Raw genomic sequence first — 17,479 nt, forward strand, 5'->3', positions numbered from 1 at the left:
TTTCTGACTATTTTTACTCATCTCAATAGCAGAGGGAGATAGTGGAATGGCTGCTTCTTTCTCTCATCCATTCAAGCACAGCACAGCACTGCATAAGGAAGCAAGACTAGTTCCAAGCACTTCTATATTTTTATTTTTATTTTCTAGGTATTCGAGTTCTTCTTCAGCAGACTTTCCCTTCAGGTTTGCCTGGAGAATTATGCTCGCTGGTTAAGATTTCAAAGTTTTGTGTCTCCAAACTAATTAGACTAATGACATTTTTAATTTTTTCCCCAGAATGTTACAGATCACGGGGAATTAGAACTGAGGAAACAGACCATATGCTTTGTGTATCCCAAAGGAGGAGATGGGTAGCCATGGAAGATAAGAGGAGTTATGAGATGATTGCTCTGTAATAATGCAACCTGTGATCTGGTTGAAGGTAGGAAGAAAAGAAACAGAGGAGGAGAGGATTAAGAATGAGTGAGAGGAAAGAAAGTAGCGAGGATAGTATAGAGATAGTGTAGTCTGACAGTGAAAAGACTGAGCAAGGGAAAAAGACAGCTATATCACAACTGAAAACTGGAGCGAAGGGAGAGGTGGAAGGACGGAGAAGGGGTGGAAGTGGAGAGTTCTTCTATCACCTTCTGGCCAGAACATAATGCAAAAGGGAAGCAGACAAAGAAAGAGGATTAAAATCTAGGAAGGATTTGAAATTGTAAAAGAGGCTACTGTGGCTGAAGACACAGGAACCTTGTCAGAACAGTAATTTTAACTTTGGCCTTGCAAGTTGTAAATAATATATATTGCTATGTATTGTAAATATATATATTATTGCAAATAATATATATATAGTGAGTGAAAGTATATTGTTTCCTATTGATGGCATAGGGAATCTGCTTCTGCACTCACGACAGAATTATATGAGTAGTAGTTTTATAAGTTATCCCTTCTCTTTGTTATGCTCTGCCTCTTTTTAACATTTACAATTTTAAAGATGTAGGCATCCATTTGACACAGTAAAGGAAAAAGACATACACAAGAATTCATACCTCACTGAGTCCAAGAATTTTTATGGATTTGTCTTTGTTAAGAAAAACCCTTGTTAGAGCATTTTAGATAGAAGTATATGGATGCTATTTTGTAGTGATTAAACCATGCCTGTCAGCTAAGAAAAGCCTCTTTAACTGATGTAGCATAGGTCATTTTGCCTGTAATTTACAGAAAGAAACAGATTATACAATCCATTTAGTGCTCTGTTTATCTTTAGAAGAGGAATTTGTAACAACTCTCTGGTGTGGAGAACTGTTTGCTGTACAAAGAAGTAAAGTCAGAGGGTGTTTGACACTGGAAACTAGTTTTGTTCTAAGGCATAAAATCAAAATCATGATAAAGAGAGGAAGTCCCTACCTTAGCACAGCATATATAGAGCATGCACCCGGATCCTGGATCAGAAGCAAGTAATTATAAATATGGGTGATTTTTGATGAAAGAAATACTCTGAAACAGCTAGCAGTGTTCAAAGTGCAGACTATTTAGAAAGTCCAAACAGTTCCTACACAGAACGGCAGCTTTGATCTTTAATGATGTCCCTGTTTCACAGTTCTGTATTCAATAACCAGGAACCTGATCACTCAGTCCCTAAACAGCGTATTTTCTACACAAGCCTGTGTCAGGCGAAGCTGCCCATTGCAGAGATGAGGTTTCTACTCCCTCTAGTGCAGCAAATGCACATTCAGGCACTGTCTGATGGTGCTTTAAAAGAAGAGCTCAGTGATCTTAAAGAAGTTAAGGAGAAACAATTTTCGTGGAAGAAGTGGAATTAGTTTGTGCATTGATTTACCAAGAATTCAGGAAAGCTGTCTTAAGAGCAACATTTTTAAATTGTCAAGTGATTTGACTGCTGTGTGAATTAAAGATTGACACAGGCCTAAGAAGTGAGGCATTGTCCTGGCTAAAAGCCAGATCTGAATAGCAGTGAGGGGCTGGAAGTTAGAAGTTGTGTTTCTAGGGTGCTGTATCTTGGTAATTACAAGTCAGATGTAGATGCCTTAATCCTCTGCATGGAAAGTACATGAGAGACCAAAGATGCAGTGGCTGGAGTGGGGCACTGCCTGCAGGTAGCCAATATGGATTTGGACTTTTAGGAAGGAGAAAAGGCACTCTATGCCTAGCCTTAGCTCCTGTCTTTCGCTTCCCTGGGCCTGTGCCGGCATCACTTGCATAAGTGGAGCTGGAGCATTTCTACACGCACATGAGTAAATCTGTTCTCCTAGTCCTTTCTGGAGCATGAGTGCCTGACTCAAGTGCCTACGAGTTGATTCAGAGAATGAATGGTTAAAGGTCGTTAGTGTAGATTTAGTACAGCTTGGCAAAGAACAGAGCTCAGGAGCCCAGCATTCCAAGATAAGGAGCTGGCCTTGTGTATAAGATAGCAGGAACAGCCTGCATGCTAAGGAGGAACCTAACTGTCTGGGTAAAGCGTCCATCTGGTCGGGACCAGTTTCGTGGTTTGGGGTCCAGCCAGCCCAGCATTCTAAGCCAAAGGTAAAAGTACACGGTGAAGAAGACTATGAGCCTTCCTCCAGAAGACCCCGGCCCACGACCACCAGGCGACAGTACGCATGCGGCAAGGGGAGGAGACTTATGATAATGAGTTCCTAGAAATAATTACAATAGTAATGCCTTTTCTTAGAATTAATTATAATAACCCAGCCCACATTAATGAATATGTATGCTTTTTTATCATAAATAGATGCTTGTTTTACGAGCCGGTGTGCAAGTTAGGAGGAGAAATCCCCCTTGCACCCGGCGCCGCAATAAACATACCTGCTTTATAACTCTATTCGAGTTGTAGGGTTTGTTTCCGCGTGTCAATTTGGCACCCCAGATGGGACCCCCCCTGTCTGGCTGCGGGACCTGCTGAGGACGGGACTCCTCTGGGTACCCCCGACCCCCATTCATCCAGATCACTGCGGGGACAGACAAGGACCATCCACTGCGGACCAGGTATGTTTAGGGTTTTCTTAAGGGGGACCTGTAAGTCGTGAGGAGACGTCCTACGCGTGGTAAAGAGTCGGCGTACTCGCCCCAGGGTATGCTCAAGCTTGGGCTAACGGTTGGGTTATGCTTGTGTGGGATCCCTCAGTTTTGGTTTTTGTGTTAGTGTGTGGAATTGTAATACTGTTTGTTACTTGTTGTATTTGTCATAAGGTACCACTACCGTGCTATTGTCTAATATAAGGTGGAAATTATTGTATGAGTGAAATGAGTGATTGAGACGCGGCACTGCTGCGGAGCGAGTGTGGAGTTCTGATCCGCGGTTCCGTGTTCTCCGTGAGGAGAGCGGCCAGAGATGAACGAAGCGTATGACAGACTGTAAAGAAACATTGTGTGAACCAAATATTGAGGATATTGAGTGGCAGTGTCTTGGACATTCGGATAACGTTTGTGATCCTATTTTTATCTTAAAGTGCTTTGCTTGTAATACGGAGGTTTGGGTAGATCAGGAGGACGATTTTTGGTGTCCACAGTGTGGTAGCTGGACTGAGTGGGAAAAAATCGAGCGGGCGGGAGAGTTGAAACAAGTAATCTGTGGAGACATAGCCTACCCCTGGAGATAAAGGTAGCGACAGGGATATAGCTGTACCATTTCCCGGGAGGGAAACAGGAATAACACCCAGGTGACACATGGAGATCAGGGTCACCTCTTAACCAAGGGGGTAGGGAGGACATAAAATGGTCAATAATCAAGGAGGCGAGATACTGAAAAAGAGTCCCCTAGGGTGTATTTTAGCACACTGGAAGGAGATCGGAGGCTCACCGGGTGGCAGCGTGGACAAGAAAACCTTAATTAAATATTGTAATCAATGGTGGCCCCTTTACAAGTTAGATGATCGAGAGAAATGGCCCTTTAACAGGACCCTTAATTACAATACTATATTACAATTAATGCTATTCCTTAGAAGGGAAGGAAAGTGGGATGAAGTCACATATGCGGACATGTTTTTCACCCTTCGGAACCACCCAGAGTACCAACGGGACTGCGGGCTATTACCTCCACAAGACCCGATGGTATTAGCCTTAGAGAAAGAAAAAAGGAAAGAAATGAAGGCAAATATAAAAAGATGTTGTTCGGCCTGTAGCATAGGGCAGAGATGCACAAAGCCTAGAAAGATTCAGGGTTTTAAAGAAGAGGATTTACTTGAAACTTACTTACCGCTGGTTAAGGTAATGGGAGACGAAAATGTTTCCCAAGGAGATAGAGAAACTGATTCCGGAACCCCACCTGATAGCCCGGTATCGTCCCATACCCAAAAGGGAACAGGGCGAGCATTGATTCAGGCACCCTTAAGGGAAGCCGTGGGTCCGGAAGGACCTCTATTGATAAGAGTCCCTTTTTCCTCATTTGATTTAGAAACCTGGAAAAACGTGGCGAAGAATTATCGGAATGATCCTGTAGGGGTCACTAAACATTTTCAGTTTCTGGTAAAGCAGCACAATCCTGACTGGGGTGATATCCAGTTATTATTAGATCACCTGACAGAAACTGAGAAACAACTGGTTTTGAAAGCTGCTCAAGATATAGCCATGGACCACCTGAGAGATTCAGGAAGAGACATTAAAGACTATTTCCCCTTGTAGGACCCTCACTGGGACCCAAATAGGAACATTCACTTGGAGGCATTACACAGTTATAGAGATTGGGTTGTAAGAGGGATGGAGAGAGCTATCCTGAAAGCCATTAACTGGTCAGTGCTATATGCTGTAAGACAAGGGCCGAAGGAGACTCCCTCGGAGTTCTTGGACAAATTACGAGATGCAATGAGACGCTACACCCCCTTGGACCCTGGATCAGAGATAGGAATCCAGCAGTTAGTGTCTCTCTTTATAGGGAAGTCCGCTAGTGATATCCGGAGGAAGCTGCAAAAACTAAGAACAACTGAAAGTAGAAATCTAGAGACTCTGTTAGATGAGGCATGGAGAGTATTTAGCAACCGAGAAGAAGAGGATAGGAGAAAGGACAAATGGGCGCTGGTAGCAGGACTACAAGAGGGAGGGGAAATAAGAAATGGGAACTTTAGGAAACCATTAGAAAGAGATCAATGCGCATGGTGTAAGCAGAAAGGACACTGGAAGAATGAATGTCCAAAGAGACGAAAAGAAAAAATTCAGGCCCATTTTAAATGAGATTGACGGGGACCTGGGGAATCTACCCTAGCAGATCCACTGGTTACTCTAAGGCTAGGGAAAAAGCAACAAGAAATAGAATTTTTGGTAGATACAGGAGCAACGTTCTCGGTCTTGAATCAAGCCCTGACCCCTATTGATACTGATTTTGTAACAGTAAAGGGAGCCACTGGCCGGAGTGAAAAGGCATATTTTCTCAAACCTCTTAGGTTCAAATTGGGAAAACAATTGGGGATACACAAATTCTTATATATGCCAAGCTCCCCGAAAGCCCTGCTAGGGCGAGATTTATTAGAACAATTGGGAGCAGAAATTAAATTCAAAAAAGGAAAAATTGAACTTCGGATAAGAGAAGATCAACTAATTGAAGTACTAAGTTTGGCCCTGATAGGAACTCCCATTACTCCAGGAGTGCCTGAGGAGATTAGAGACCAAATTTATCCGGGGGTATGGGCCTCGGGAGTGCCAGGGAGAGCAAAAAGTGCTTCCCCAATAGTGATAAAACCCAAACAAGGAGCACGACCGGTGAGAGTCTGTCCCGGTTTGAAGTAAAACCGAACCAATTTTCTGTTCTGTAACTTTACATCCTAGCTAGGCCTCCTCTAACTCTCTGAAATTAACGGCATATTGTGGAGAAAACTGCTCATTCTCAGAGTGATAAGACCAATGTTTGTGCTCCATGCCAAGGCATGGTATGCAGGGAGGCCCTTGCTTATACTTATTGCTATAACAACCAAGGTCAGCCAATTTCGTTATTTGCCCCCTTAGAGGGTCGGAAACGGAAAAAACGTAGAGGGGTCACATCGGTGGGGAGGAGTGGACAGGACAGGTGACCCAAACCTGACCAACTAGGGTATTCCATCCCATCTGCCCCATGCTCAGTATAAAGGCTGAGGGATCAAAGGGTCAGCCCCTTTCCTGCGATGGCCGACATCCAGAGAGGACTCTGTCTGTTCATCTGCCTTTGATCCCGATCCGTGTGTTCCTGACTCCAGAGCTGGAATCCAGTTCGCATTCGTCACTGAGTCCAGTCTGGGACTTCCCCAGTGCCTGTCAGTGACGGGACTGTCATCCTGGGAGCTTGATACGGTTTTGTATATATTGTATCTATTTCATTATTTTCTTCTTTATTTTTATTTTAATATTAATTCTTCATTAAAGTAGTTTAGTTCATTCTAAACTTCTGAATCTCCTTATCTCTTTCTCCTCCTCTCTCCTCTTTTAGGGGGGGGGGGAAGGGGGGGGAAGGGCCATCTGCCGGTCCGGTTTTGGTAAATTCAGCCAAAACCACGACAGAGTCAAACAGTATCCCCTCAGGATAGAGAATAGGAAGGGGATCCGACAAACTATAGACCAGTTCATCGAGTATGGGCTGCTGAAAGAATGTGAATCTGAGTATAACACTCCAATATTACCTGTCAAAAAGCCGGATGGTAGCTATCGCATAGTACAGGATCTCAGGGCCATCAACAAAATTGTTGAGGATTTACATCCGGTAGTAGCAAATCCAGACACTCTCCTAACTAAATTGGTACCTGAATTGGCATGGTTTACTGTCTTGGACCTAAAGGATGCCTTTTTCTGCTTGCCTCTGAGCCCAGAGAGCTAACTTTTATTTGCATTCGAATGGGAAAACCCAGAATCTGGAAGGAAAACACAGCTTACATGGACTGTGCTACCACAGGGCTTTAAAAATAGTCCAACACTTTTTGGAAATCAGCTAGCCAAAGATTTAGAACAGTGGAAACACCCACCTGGGACAGGTGTGGTATTGCAGTATGTGGATGATATATTACTCGCCACTGACACCAGAGAAACATGCATAGAATGGACTGTGAGCCTGCTAAATTTTCTTGGACTTAATGGCTATAAAATTTCTCCACAGAAGGCACAGATAGCCCAGCAGCAAGTGACCTATCTGGGATATGAAATAACCGCAGGCCAACGGACACTAGGGAAGGAGAGGAAAGAGGCCATTTGCCAGACACCTCGACCACAAACGCCTAAGGAACTTCAGACCTTTCTAGGAATGACAGGATGGTGTCGTCTCTGGATATATAACTACGGACTCTTGGTAAAGCCGCTATACGAATTATTAAAATCTAACTCAATAATATTGTATGGAATAAGGAAGCGGACAGAGCCTTCCATCAGTTAAAAAAGAGGTTAATGGAAGCACCTGCCCTGGGATTACCCGATACTACTAAACCTTTCTGGTTGTTTTCCTATGAAAAGCAAGGAATGGCCTTAGGAGTCCTGGCTCAGAATCTGGGACCCTATCGAAGGGCGGTGGCATACTTCTCTAAACAGCTCGATGGAGTAAGTAAAGGGTGGCCTAGCTGTCTCCGAGCAGTGGCAGCAGTGGTAATAAACATCCAAGAGGCCCATAAGTTCACCCTAGGCCAGAAAATCACAGTTATGGTATCACATATCGACTCAGCAGTACTGGAAGTAAAAGGGGGGCATTGGCTTTCACCTCAGAGGTTTCTTAAGTACCAGGCTATCCTGATAGAGCAAGATGATGTAGAAATAACAGTAACTAATATTGTCAATCCAGCCTCTTTCCTCAGCAGAACCGAAGGAGAATCAGTGACCCATGACTGCTTGGAAACAATCGAGGCTGTGTACTCCAGTCGACCAGATCTGAAAGAAGAACCATTGGAATATGCAGAGGATTCCTGGTTCACTGACGGGAGCAGCTTCATTCAACAGGGGATACGCAAAGCTGGCTATGCGGTAACCACCACAGAGAAGCTAATAGAGTCCAAAGCCCTGGCCCCAAATACATCAGCTCAAAAGGCTGAGATAATAGCACTAACCCGAGCACTGGAATTAGCCAAAGGGAAATGAATAAATATCTGGACAGACTCTAAATATGCTTTTGGGGTGGTGCATGCTCACGGGGCGGTCTGGAGAGAAAGAGGACTCTTATCTACACAAGGGAAACACTTAAAACATGCTGAAGAAATTCTCAAGCTCTATAGATGCAGTATTACTGCCTACCAAAGTGGCTATCATGCACTGCAAAGCTCACCAAAAAGGGAACACTGCTATGGAATTGGGCAACGCACTGGCGGACCGAGAAGCCAAAAGAGCAGCAGAGATGGGTAATGCAGAGGTACAATCCTTGGTCCCAGATGGTAAGATACAAATTGACGATGAACCTAGATATTCTAGGGACGATCACAAATTGATCAAAGACTTAAATGGGAAAATTGAATGGAAATGGGCCAGAACCCCACAAGGAAAAATAATAGTGCCTTTCTCGTTATTATGGGCTGTAGTCATGGCAGAACATAAGAAATCCCATTGGGGAACAGAAGCACTTTACAGATACCTGAGTAGGCTAATATGTGCTCGGAATCTATATGCCACTGTCAAACAAGTCACTCAGCAGTGTGAGGTATGTTTACAGAACAACCCTAGGACAGGTCCCAGAGTCCAGTTTGGCCAAATAGGGAAGGGAAAGTATCCGGGACAACAGTGGGAAATTGATTTTTCAGAACTTCCAAGAAAAGGGGGGTTTCGATACCTATTGGTATTAACTGATACCTTTTCAGGATGGCCAGAGGCGTTTCCCTGCCAAACCAATAAAACAAGAGAAGTGGTTAAAACATTGTTGCAAGAAATTATACCAAGATTTGGGGTTCCCGCAGTGATTTCCTCGGACCGAGGATCTCATTTCACTGCAAAGGTTGTTTCAAAAGTAAGCAGATTATTGGGTATAGATTGGCAACTTCACACCCCATACAACCCACGATCGAGTGGTCAGGTAGAAAAGATGAATCATTGTGAAGCTAGGCCAGGAAGCTAACTTGGCCTGGCCTCAGTCATTACCATTAGCCCTTCTCAGGATAAGAACAAAACCCAGAACCAAAGAAGGTTTGAGCCCCTTTGAAATACTATATGGGAGACCATATAGTGTACAAGACGGGACATCCACAGAGTTGGGGAATGAAATATTGACAGATTACATGATAAATTTACAAAAACAGCTCCGAGGGGTAGAAAAACTGGTTCTGGGAACAAGAGCTCGTGGGCTGGATGGACCAGTACACGAGATTGAACCTGGGGATTATAGATTCATAGATTGGTCCAGGCCGGAAGGGACCTCCAAAGGTCATCTAGTCCGACCTCCTCGCAGTCAGCAGGGACACCCCCAACTAGACCAGGTTGCCCAGGGCCTCGTCAAGCTTCACCTTGAATATCTCAAGGGAAGGGGCCTCAACCACCTCCCTGGGCAACCTGTTCCAGTGTTCCACCACCCTCATGGTAAAGAACTTTTTCCTAATATCCAATCTAAATCTCCCCTTCTCCAGCTTAAAACCATTGCCCCTCGTCCTGTCACTGCAGGCCTTTGTAAACAGACCCTCCCCAGCCTCAGGTACTGGAAGGCCGCTATGAGGTCTCCCCAGAGCCTCCTCTTCTCCAAGCTAAACAACCCCAGCTCCCTCAGTCTGTCCTCATAGGAGAGGTGCTCCAGCCCCCTGATCATTTTGGTGGCCCTCCTCTGGACCCGCTCCATCAGGTCCATGTCCTTTCTATATTGAGGGCTCCAGACCTGCACACAGTACTCCAGGTGAGGTCTCACCAGAGCAGAGTAAAGTGGCAGAATCACCTCTCTGGGTCTGCTGGCAACAATTCTTTTGATGCAGCCCAGGATGTGATTGGCCTTCTGGGCTGCGAGAGCACATTGCCTGCTCATGTCCAGCTTCTCGTCCATCAGCACCCCCAAGTCCCTTTCCTCAGGGCTGCGAGGACATATACATTATGTATATGTCAAGTCTTTTACAGATTCACCACTGAAGCCAAAGTGGGAAGGTCCCTTCCAGGTACTGCTGACCACTCATACAGCCATAAAGATTAAGGAACAAGCCACTTGGATCCATTGGACTCGAGTCAAGAGAGCTCCAGAACCCCAATGGACATCAATGCAGGCCGGACCCCTGAAACTTCGCCTCCAACGAAAAGATGGACGCTAATGACATTAATAGTCATCAACATGCCAGGACTTTGTATTTCAGGGGGAGGGACATGGGATATGAATACATATTCACGAAATCTGGAAACATTAGTAAGGGCTACTAATCTGTCAGAATGCTGGGTATGTACTACTCTACCCAAAGGAGAAATGAAATTGCCTCTATATGGGGTGGCAGCAAGCAACTGGAACTGTGCCAACGGAACCTGGCCCAAATTTTGGGCAAGAGGGGGAAATGAGTTGAATGGGTGAGTACGATGATAATATCTACCCCTTAGGACCCAGATTTGATTTACAAGTGTTGAAAGAAGAGCTTGTTGTGTTAATTAGCAGTAACAATTGTACCTGGGAACATGGGGAATATAGACGCAGGGGGCCGGTGAATAGGACAATAGCCTGGGGATGGAGCAAGTTCATAGCTAAAACTCAGATTTTGCATCAGACTGCGCAAGATGACACCACATTCAGGTTTTCAGATCTTTGGGAAAAGTTAACCTCGTGGTTACCTAACCTGGCTTGGCTTAAACAACTGTTTATCCTTCTAGTAGCAATACTTGTGTTAGGAATTTTAGTGTGTGCATTAGCTAGATGTCTTATGTGTTGTACCAGGGGGGCCAAAGATGAATACATTCAATGGAAGAAGCATCAGCTCCGTGAACGAGTGGAGTCAGGGAAGTATTTTAGAAATCAGATGGAGAAGGAAAGTGTGTTATGGGCAATTGTAAAAGAATTTACAAAGGTGAAAGAAAAGGGGGGACTTGATTCAGAGAATGAATGGTTAAAGGTCGTTAGTGTAGATTTAGTACAGCTTGGCAAAGAACAGAGCTCAGGAGCCCAGCATTCCAAGATAAGGAGCTGGCCTTGTGTATAAGATAGCAGGAACAGCCTGCATGCTAAGGAGGAACCTAACTGTCTGGGTAAAGCGTCCATCTGGTCGGGACCAGTTTCGTGGTTTGGGGTCCAGCCAGCCCAGCATTCTAAGCCAAAGGTAAAAGTACACGGTGAAGAAGACTATGAGCCTTCCTCCAGAAGACCCCGGCCCACGACCACCAGGCAACAGTACGCATGCGGCAAGGGGAGGAGACTTATGATAATGAGTTCCTAGAAATAATTACAATAGTAATGCCTTTTCTTAGAATTAATTATAATAACCCAGCCCACATTAATGAATATGTATGCTTTTTTATCATAAATAGATGCTTGTTTTACGAGCCGGTGTGCAAGTTAGGAGGAGAAATCCCCCTTGCACCCGGCACCGCAATAAACATACCTGCTTTATAACTCTATTCGAGTTGTAGGGTTTGTTTCTGCGCGTCAGAGTGTTCTTTACATTAACAAAGCAGAGACCCCCATTTACTTTTAACATGCAGTAGGTGGTGAACAGAGACCAGAAATGTTTCTCTCCTTCCCTTTGCCCTATCACTAGGCTAAGTGCTCATTCAATCCTTGTTACGTTCCTCTTTTCAGCAGAAGTGGAAGGAGATCCAGAATTGTTAGGGAATTGTCCTGGAAGGTAGGAGCTGGTGGTTTGAATCCCTGCAGGTTGAAGAGTATAAAACTCTTGCTTCTTGGGTGAGTGTTTTAGTCACTTGATTAAATATATAAAAATTGGGCACACCGTTACTGCTTTGACTGAAGACTCTGAGTGGGCCAGTCATCTAAAAGCGTGTGAAGCATACCTTAGGCACACTAGAGACTCCTTGAGACATAAGTGATGCTCTGCCTGGTTTCTGGACTGCAACAGGCTTAGATGAGAACTAGACAAGTTATTTGAGCTGGAGCAGTTCTGAGCACGCTGAAAAGCAGAACTGCAGCCACCTAAGGAGTGTTCAGGATAAAAAGGAAGCACCCACAGAGCCAGTGCAGCTGCAGACTGTAGTTTTCATCTTAAGCCATGATTTCTCTTTGGATTTGTCTTTTAATTATTCTTTATTATATTTTTATCTCCTAAAAATAACTTTTGCTTTCCAGGTAAAAAATGCTTGCTTTTTTTATTTCATGCGAGAGATGGCTGTAGTATTTCACAAAGAGGTGAACTGCATCTTGATTCTGCAATGCTAATGCAATTAGCAGTTGAATACAATGTAATCAGTCCACTGAACTGGAACCAATTATATGTCACTATGCAAAATTACTTGAAAGCTCTAGAACAGGAATTTTAAAAGAGGCTACTGACTGTTTCATGCAAAGCGGTGGGGTTTTGGCTAAGTTTGGCTAAGTTTTTTGGCTAAGTTTTTCTGAAATTGCCAGCCCACTTTGCTTGCAAATAGCAGCGCAAGATTTTAATGGAACACGTGGACTATTTTTCTGCAGAAGCTTTACTACACTCTACACTTCAGAGATTAGCACATATCACAAGCCTGTGGTAACTACCCACACAGAAAATATTGCAGATCGGGGCCTCTTATACAAAAATCTCAAAATGCAGTGGGGTCTCATGCTAATCATCCCTTCCCAAAATGAAGAAAATGCCCAGCATTGAAAGTAACTTTGGAGAAGGTCAGGATGCTAATTTAAAACAGTTTCTAAAAGATGATACAAGTTGATATAAGTGCCTGGTTGTGGCTCTTAATCCCCGATCCATTCAGTCCTTTGAAGACTCTGATTGTTCTCTGTTAGTGCTACTACCAATACCTTCCCTTTCCATAGCACCTACAATCCTAAAGAAGCCCAAAAAGTGGTGGTGTGACAGTGGGCTGCAGAACAGCCTAGAGATCACTGGGAAAACCATTTCTTTTCTTTACATTCTGGTCATACAGTACATATGGACAAATAGAAGAGTTATATCAGAAAATATTGATACCTCTGAACTGTCAGAAATATTTTGCATTTCAAATAAAATCAGTCTAATGTTATCATCATCTTTCATTTCCTTAAGTTATTTCTTGTGCACCTCTCTAAAATTTTGTTCCAATCAAATCTTTTTTTCTGCTCCCCACCAAACTCCAGTGTCTGGTGGCTGGCAGCTGTGGACATAGCAGAGGCAGACAGTTCTTGTTTTGACATTAGCTGTGACCTTAAGGGTGATTACATTTTCTTTCCTTTCTAATTTTAAATTATCCCTTATCAGAGGGTTTCTGTAATTTATATATCTAATCCCTTCTTAGATATCTATTTCTGACTGCTTAATATCATATAAGACATTTTAAACATACATTGTTAAATTAATGATCTACCAGTTTTCTGCAAAGATCACACATTATGCATTAGCAATACAGATGATGTAATTGTTACAAGATGTGAACTTGTGAAGAGAGAGAATAGCTTTTATTAGATCATGTGAGATAGCTGGAAAAAACAGATGGGCTTTAGACCACAAAATTTAGTAATTAGAAGCCTCATTTTGGGAACCATTTCACAAATTTTGGACCCAAACATTACAAAGTAAAGAAAGCTAGAAAATTAAATGAGAGCTTCAGTTTAGCAGCCATGTTCCTTTCCAGCTGCTTAGCCTCTCCCCAAGAATTCCTGATGTGTGCTTCAGGTCTTCTCCAAGTGAGGGGCTGTTCGCAGCAACACCACATCGTCAAAGTTTTTAATTTCAGTTCTTAATAACTTCCACTTCAGTTTGTGGAGTCAGGCTTTGAAAAACAAATGCAAATTACCTAGATCACTGTACCTGAAGCCAGGAACCTGGACTGATTCCTCTCTCCAGATCCCTCTTACTCAGACATGAATATGTCAGCTATGCCAGTGACAAAGATGGTTCTCATCGCTGTCAAGAAGAGTTGGAACTGAGCAAAACGATTGCATAGAATCATAGAATCATTCAGGTTGGAGAAGACCCTTGGGATCATCGAGTCCAACTATCAACCCTACTCTACAAAGTTCTCCCCTACACCATATCTCCCAACACCACATCTAAACGACTCTTAGACACATTCATGGATGGTGACTCAACCACCTCCCTGGACAGCCTATTCCAGTGTCTGATCACTCTTACTGTGAAGAATTGTTTCCTAATGTCTAGTCTAAACCTACCCTGTTGCAACTTGAAGCCATTCCCTCTTGTTCTATCGCTAATTACCTGTGAGAAGAGACCAGCACCAACCTCTCTACAATGTCCTTTCAAGTAGTTATAGAGAGTGATGAGGTCACCCCTCAGTCTCCTCTTCCTCAAACTAAACAGTCCCAGCTCCCTCAGTTGGTCTTCATAAGATTTATGCTCCAGGCCCTTCACCAGCTTCGTTGCCCTCCTCTGCACTCACTCCAGCACCTTGATATCTCTCTTGTATTGAGGTGCCCAAAACTGGACACAATACTCAAGGTGTGGCCTCACCAGTGCTGAGTACAGGGGGACAAACACCTCCCTACTTCTGCTGGTTACACTATTTCTAATACAAGACAGGATGCCATTGGCTTTCTTGGCCACCTGGGCACACTGCTGGCTCATATTCAGCCGCTTGTCAATTAGAACCCCCAGGTCCTTTTCTGCCAGGCAGCTTTCCAGCCACACTTCCCCAAGCCTGTACCAATGCATGGGGTTGTTGTGGCTCAAGTGCAGGACCTGGCACTTGATCTTGTTGAAGCTCATACCATTAACGTTGGCCCATCGATCCAATCTATCCAAGACTCTCTGTAGAGCCTCCCTATCCTTATGCAGATCAACACTCCCACTTAACTTGGTGTCATCTGTGAACTTACTGATGATGCACTCTATGTCCTTATCAAGATTATCAATAAAGATGTTACACATATGTGCAGGCAAATAGAATCATAGAGTTATTTAAGTTAGAAAAGACCTTTAAGATCTAGTCCAACCGTAAACCTAACACTGCCAAAACCACCACTAAACCATGTCTCTAAGCATCACATCTACATGTCCTTTAAATACCTCCAGGGATGGTGACTTAACCACTTCCCTGGGCAGCCTGTTCCAATGCTTGACAACCCTTTCAGTGAGGAAATTTTTCCTAATATCCAATCTAAACCTCCCCTGTCACAACTTGAGGCCATTTCCTCTTGTCTTAGCGCTTGTTACTTAGGAAAAGAGACTGACCCCCACCTTCCTACAACCTCATTTCAGGTAGTTGTAGAGAGTGATAAGGTCTTCCCTCAGCCTCCTCTTCTCCAGGCTGAACAACCCCAGCTCCCTCAGCTGCTCCTTAAAGAATTTGTTCTCTAAGCCCTTCAACACTTTCATTGCTCTTCTTTGGACGTGCTCCAGCACCTCATTGTGTTTCTTGTAGTGAAAAGAAATATTTAAGCAGATAAAGAGATTGTCTTGGTGTAAGCAGTCAGGTAGAAGGGGCAGGAGGGCTAGCCACTGTCACAAGTTGCTAGTTTTTGTCTAGATCCTTTTTCTGATTTGACTAAGCTCAACGTTGCATCTGGGTGATGAGAAGAATTGACTGGAGAAATTGTTCCTTTTTAGCAAGACCGGATTTTTTCCTGTTTAGTCATGGCCTCAGGAGTCTGGCGCAAGGTGAGCGTAAGATAGAAATCGGTCTGTTCGGTCCTTAAATGCTTTCATTGAGACTGCCATAAAAAGTGGACAATAAATGCCAACATTTTAGTAATCTTGGCAGTCTTTTTTACATTATCACTATTTTTCCAGTAACTAGTTAGATGTTAACAAGTCATTGAGTAGAAGTCCCCAAAATTTATCAGATGAAAGTTGTTTTGTTACTTTCTAAAAAAATACCTTTCCTCAACTAACTGAAGCCCAGTACATATTCTACATTTCTTTTTTTCAAGTTCATATGCCATTTAAGTGGTTAGCAGGGAAAGGAAGGTTGTTAGAATATCTGAATTCTTTGTATGGTAGGTATCATCTAACTTGTCCAATGACTTGGTCTAAATACACTATTTAGATGGTTTGTCTTGAGCTGGTACCACCCCAGCAAAACACAGGCAGTAACTCTGGGCTGTTCTTTAGATCCATTACACATTTTCTTCCTTGCCATGCTCATTAGGTTCATCTTTTTTTTTTAATGCCTGAAAAATATCAGAAATCTTATAAAGTTCTGTATAACGTGTCATTCATTTCATTGTCCCTGCATTAAGACTGTGGTCAGATATTTAAAATGAAAGGGATACTGTGCCTCTACAATTTCCAGGTGTCCCCAGAAGCTACAGGTACTTAACTTCTCAAAAGCCTGGGCCATGATTTCTGTATTTATGAGATTCAAAATTCTGAGTTTTTAACAAAACTAAATTGTGTTGTGCTGCTATCAGAATCCACTGTGATAAAGCAAGATCTGATAAAGCACTAGGAAGTTTTCTCTTTGTGTATAAATATTTATGTATGTAAACAGGTGTATGATTAATTATAACTGACAAGAAGAGACTGACACAAGCTCAGATCCTCTGTCCCCACGGAGAGATACAACTCGCTTGTTGAAGTGTTGTGGCAGATCTCATGGGCTGTGTACTGAATCATTGATTAAATGCCGCAGCATCTGGATAGCTAAAATGCCAGTGACTATTGAAGAGGGAGGAAGGAATGTGCACTGAATAAGAACACAGAGAGATCATCTGGTCTATTTTTCTTGATATTTCAATAAATCAGTCAAGAGCTGAACTGTTTGGTTTTGCTTTCCCTTTACATTTTACTAGACTGGACTGAAATCTTCCTTACTGAAGACTGCACAGGCTGTCTAGCTCACACATGCACACAGAATAGAGTCCCTCACCCTGGAAAGAGTTAGAAAAGAATAAGAAGATAGGACAAGCTGCGCTTGACAGGCATAGGGCAGTCTGAAAACAACCCCTGCAATTGACCGCTTCAGCATAGGCAGACTCCCTGAATCTTCTGTTATATTTGGAAAAGGTTTGCATGTAGCTAACATTTTTGAATGAGGTTTGAATATTTGTTGTTTTCTGGTTTTTTTGCCTTCTGTTATTTTTGCTACTGTGCGCTTTGTTTGCAGGTAAGTTATTGTCTCTTCTGCCAGGTACATCAAAAGGAGAATTCCATTTTACTTCTGCTTTTACTTACAATGCTACCTGAAGGGAAATAAACTTATTTAACTCCAAAAATATATCTATTTAGTATCAATATGAGTAAATGTGTAAAGATGTGTAGCTGAAAAGGCAGAACACTTCTGCATGACATTTTTGGGACATGGGGGAGAGGTATTTCCCTTTAGTAGTTTGACTTGCTCTCCCAGCATGGCATCACACACTGTGCATTCCTTGAAATAGTAATGTTTTTACGCACGCTACATTTTTTTTCATTGCATATTTTTGTCATTGCATGATGAAAGGCTGCATGATTTCTAAAGTGACAGTAAGAGAAGAGACACTATCATCATTACACAAGTTTTCTTCAAGACATTCCTTTATTAGACTAAGGCTGTTACTGATGTTGGCATTTCTGGACTATCA

The 17,479-nt window shown here is 43.1% G+C and overlaps 1 long non-coding RNA gene across 1 annotated transcript; it reads left to right on the forward strand.

Annotated features, from left to right (window-relative positions):
* The first annotated feature begins 2,755 nt into the window (after positions 1 to 2,755).
* On the forward strand, positions 2,756 to 11,435 carry LOC141466132 (uncharacterized). The gene is made up of 3 exons (XR_012463291.1): positions 2,756 to 2,988; positions 7,055 to 7,243; positions 7,727 to 11,435. It is a non-coding gene; the product is annotated as an uncharacterized lncRNA (long non-coding RNA).
* The last annotated feature ends 6,044 nt before the right edge of the window (positions 11,436 to 17,479 follow it).

Source organism: Numenius arquata, chromosome 6 (assembly GCF_964106895.1).
Source record: "Numenius arquata chromosome 6, bNumArq3.hap1.1, whole genome shotgun sequence".
Lineage (NCBI taxonomy): Eukaryota > Metazoa > Chordata > Aves > Charadriiformes > Scolopacidae > Numenius > Numenius arquata.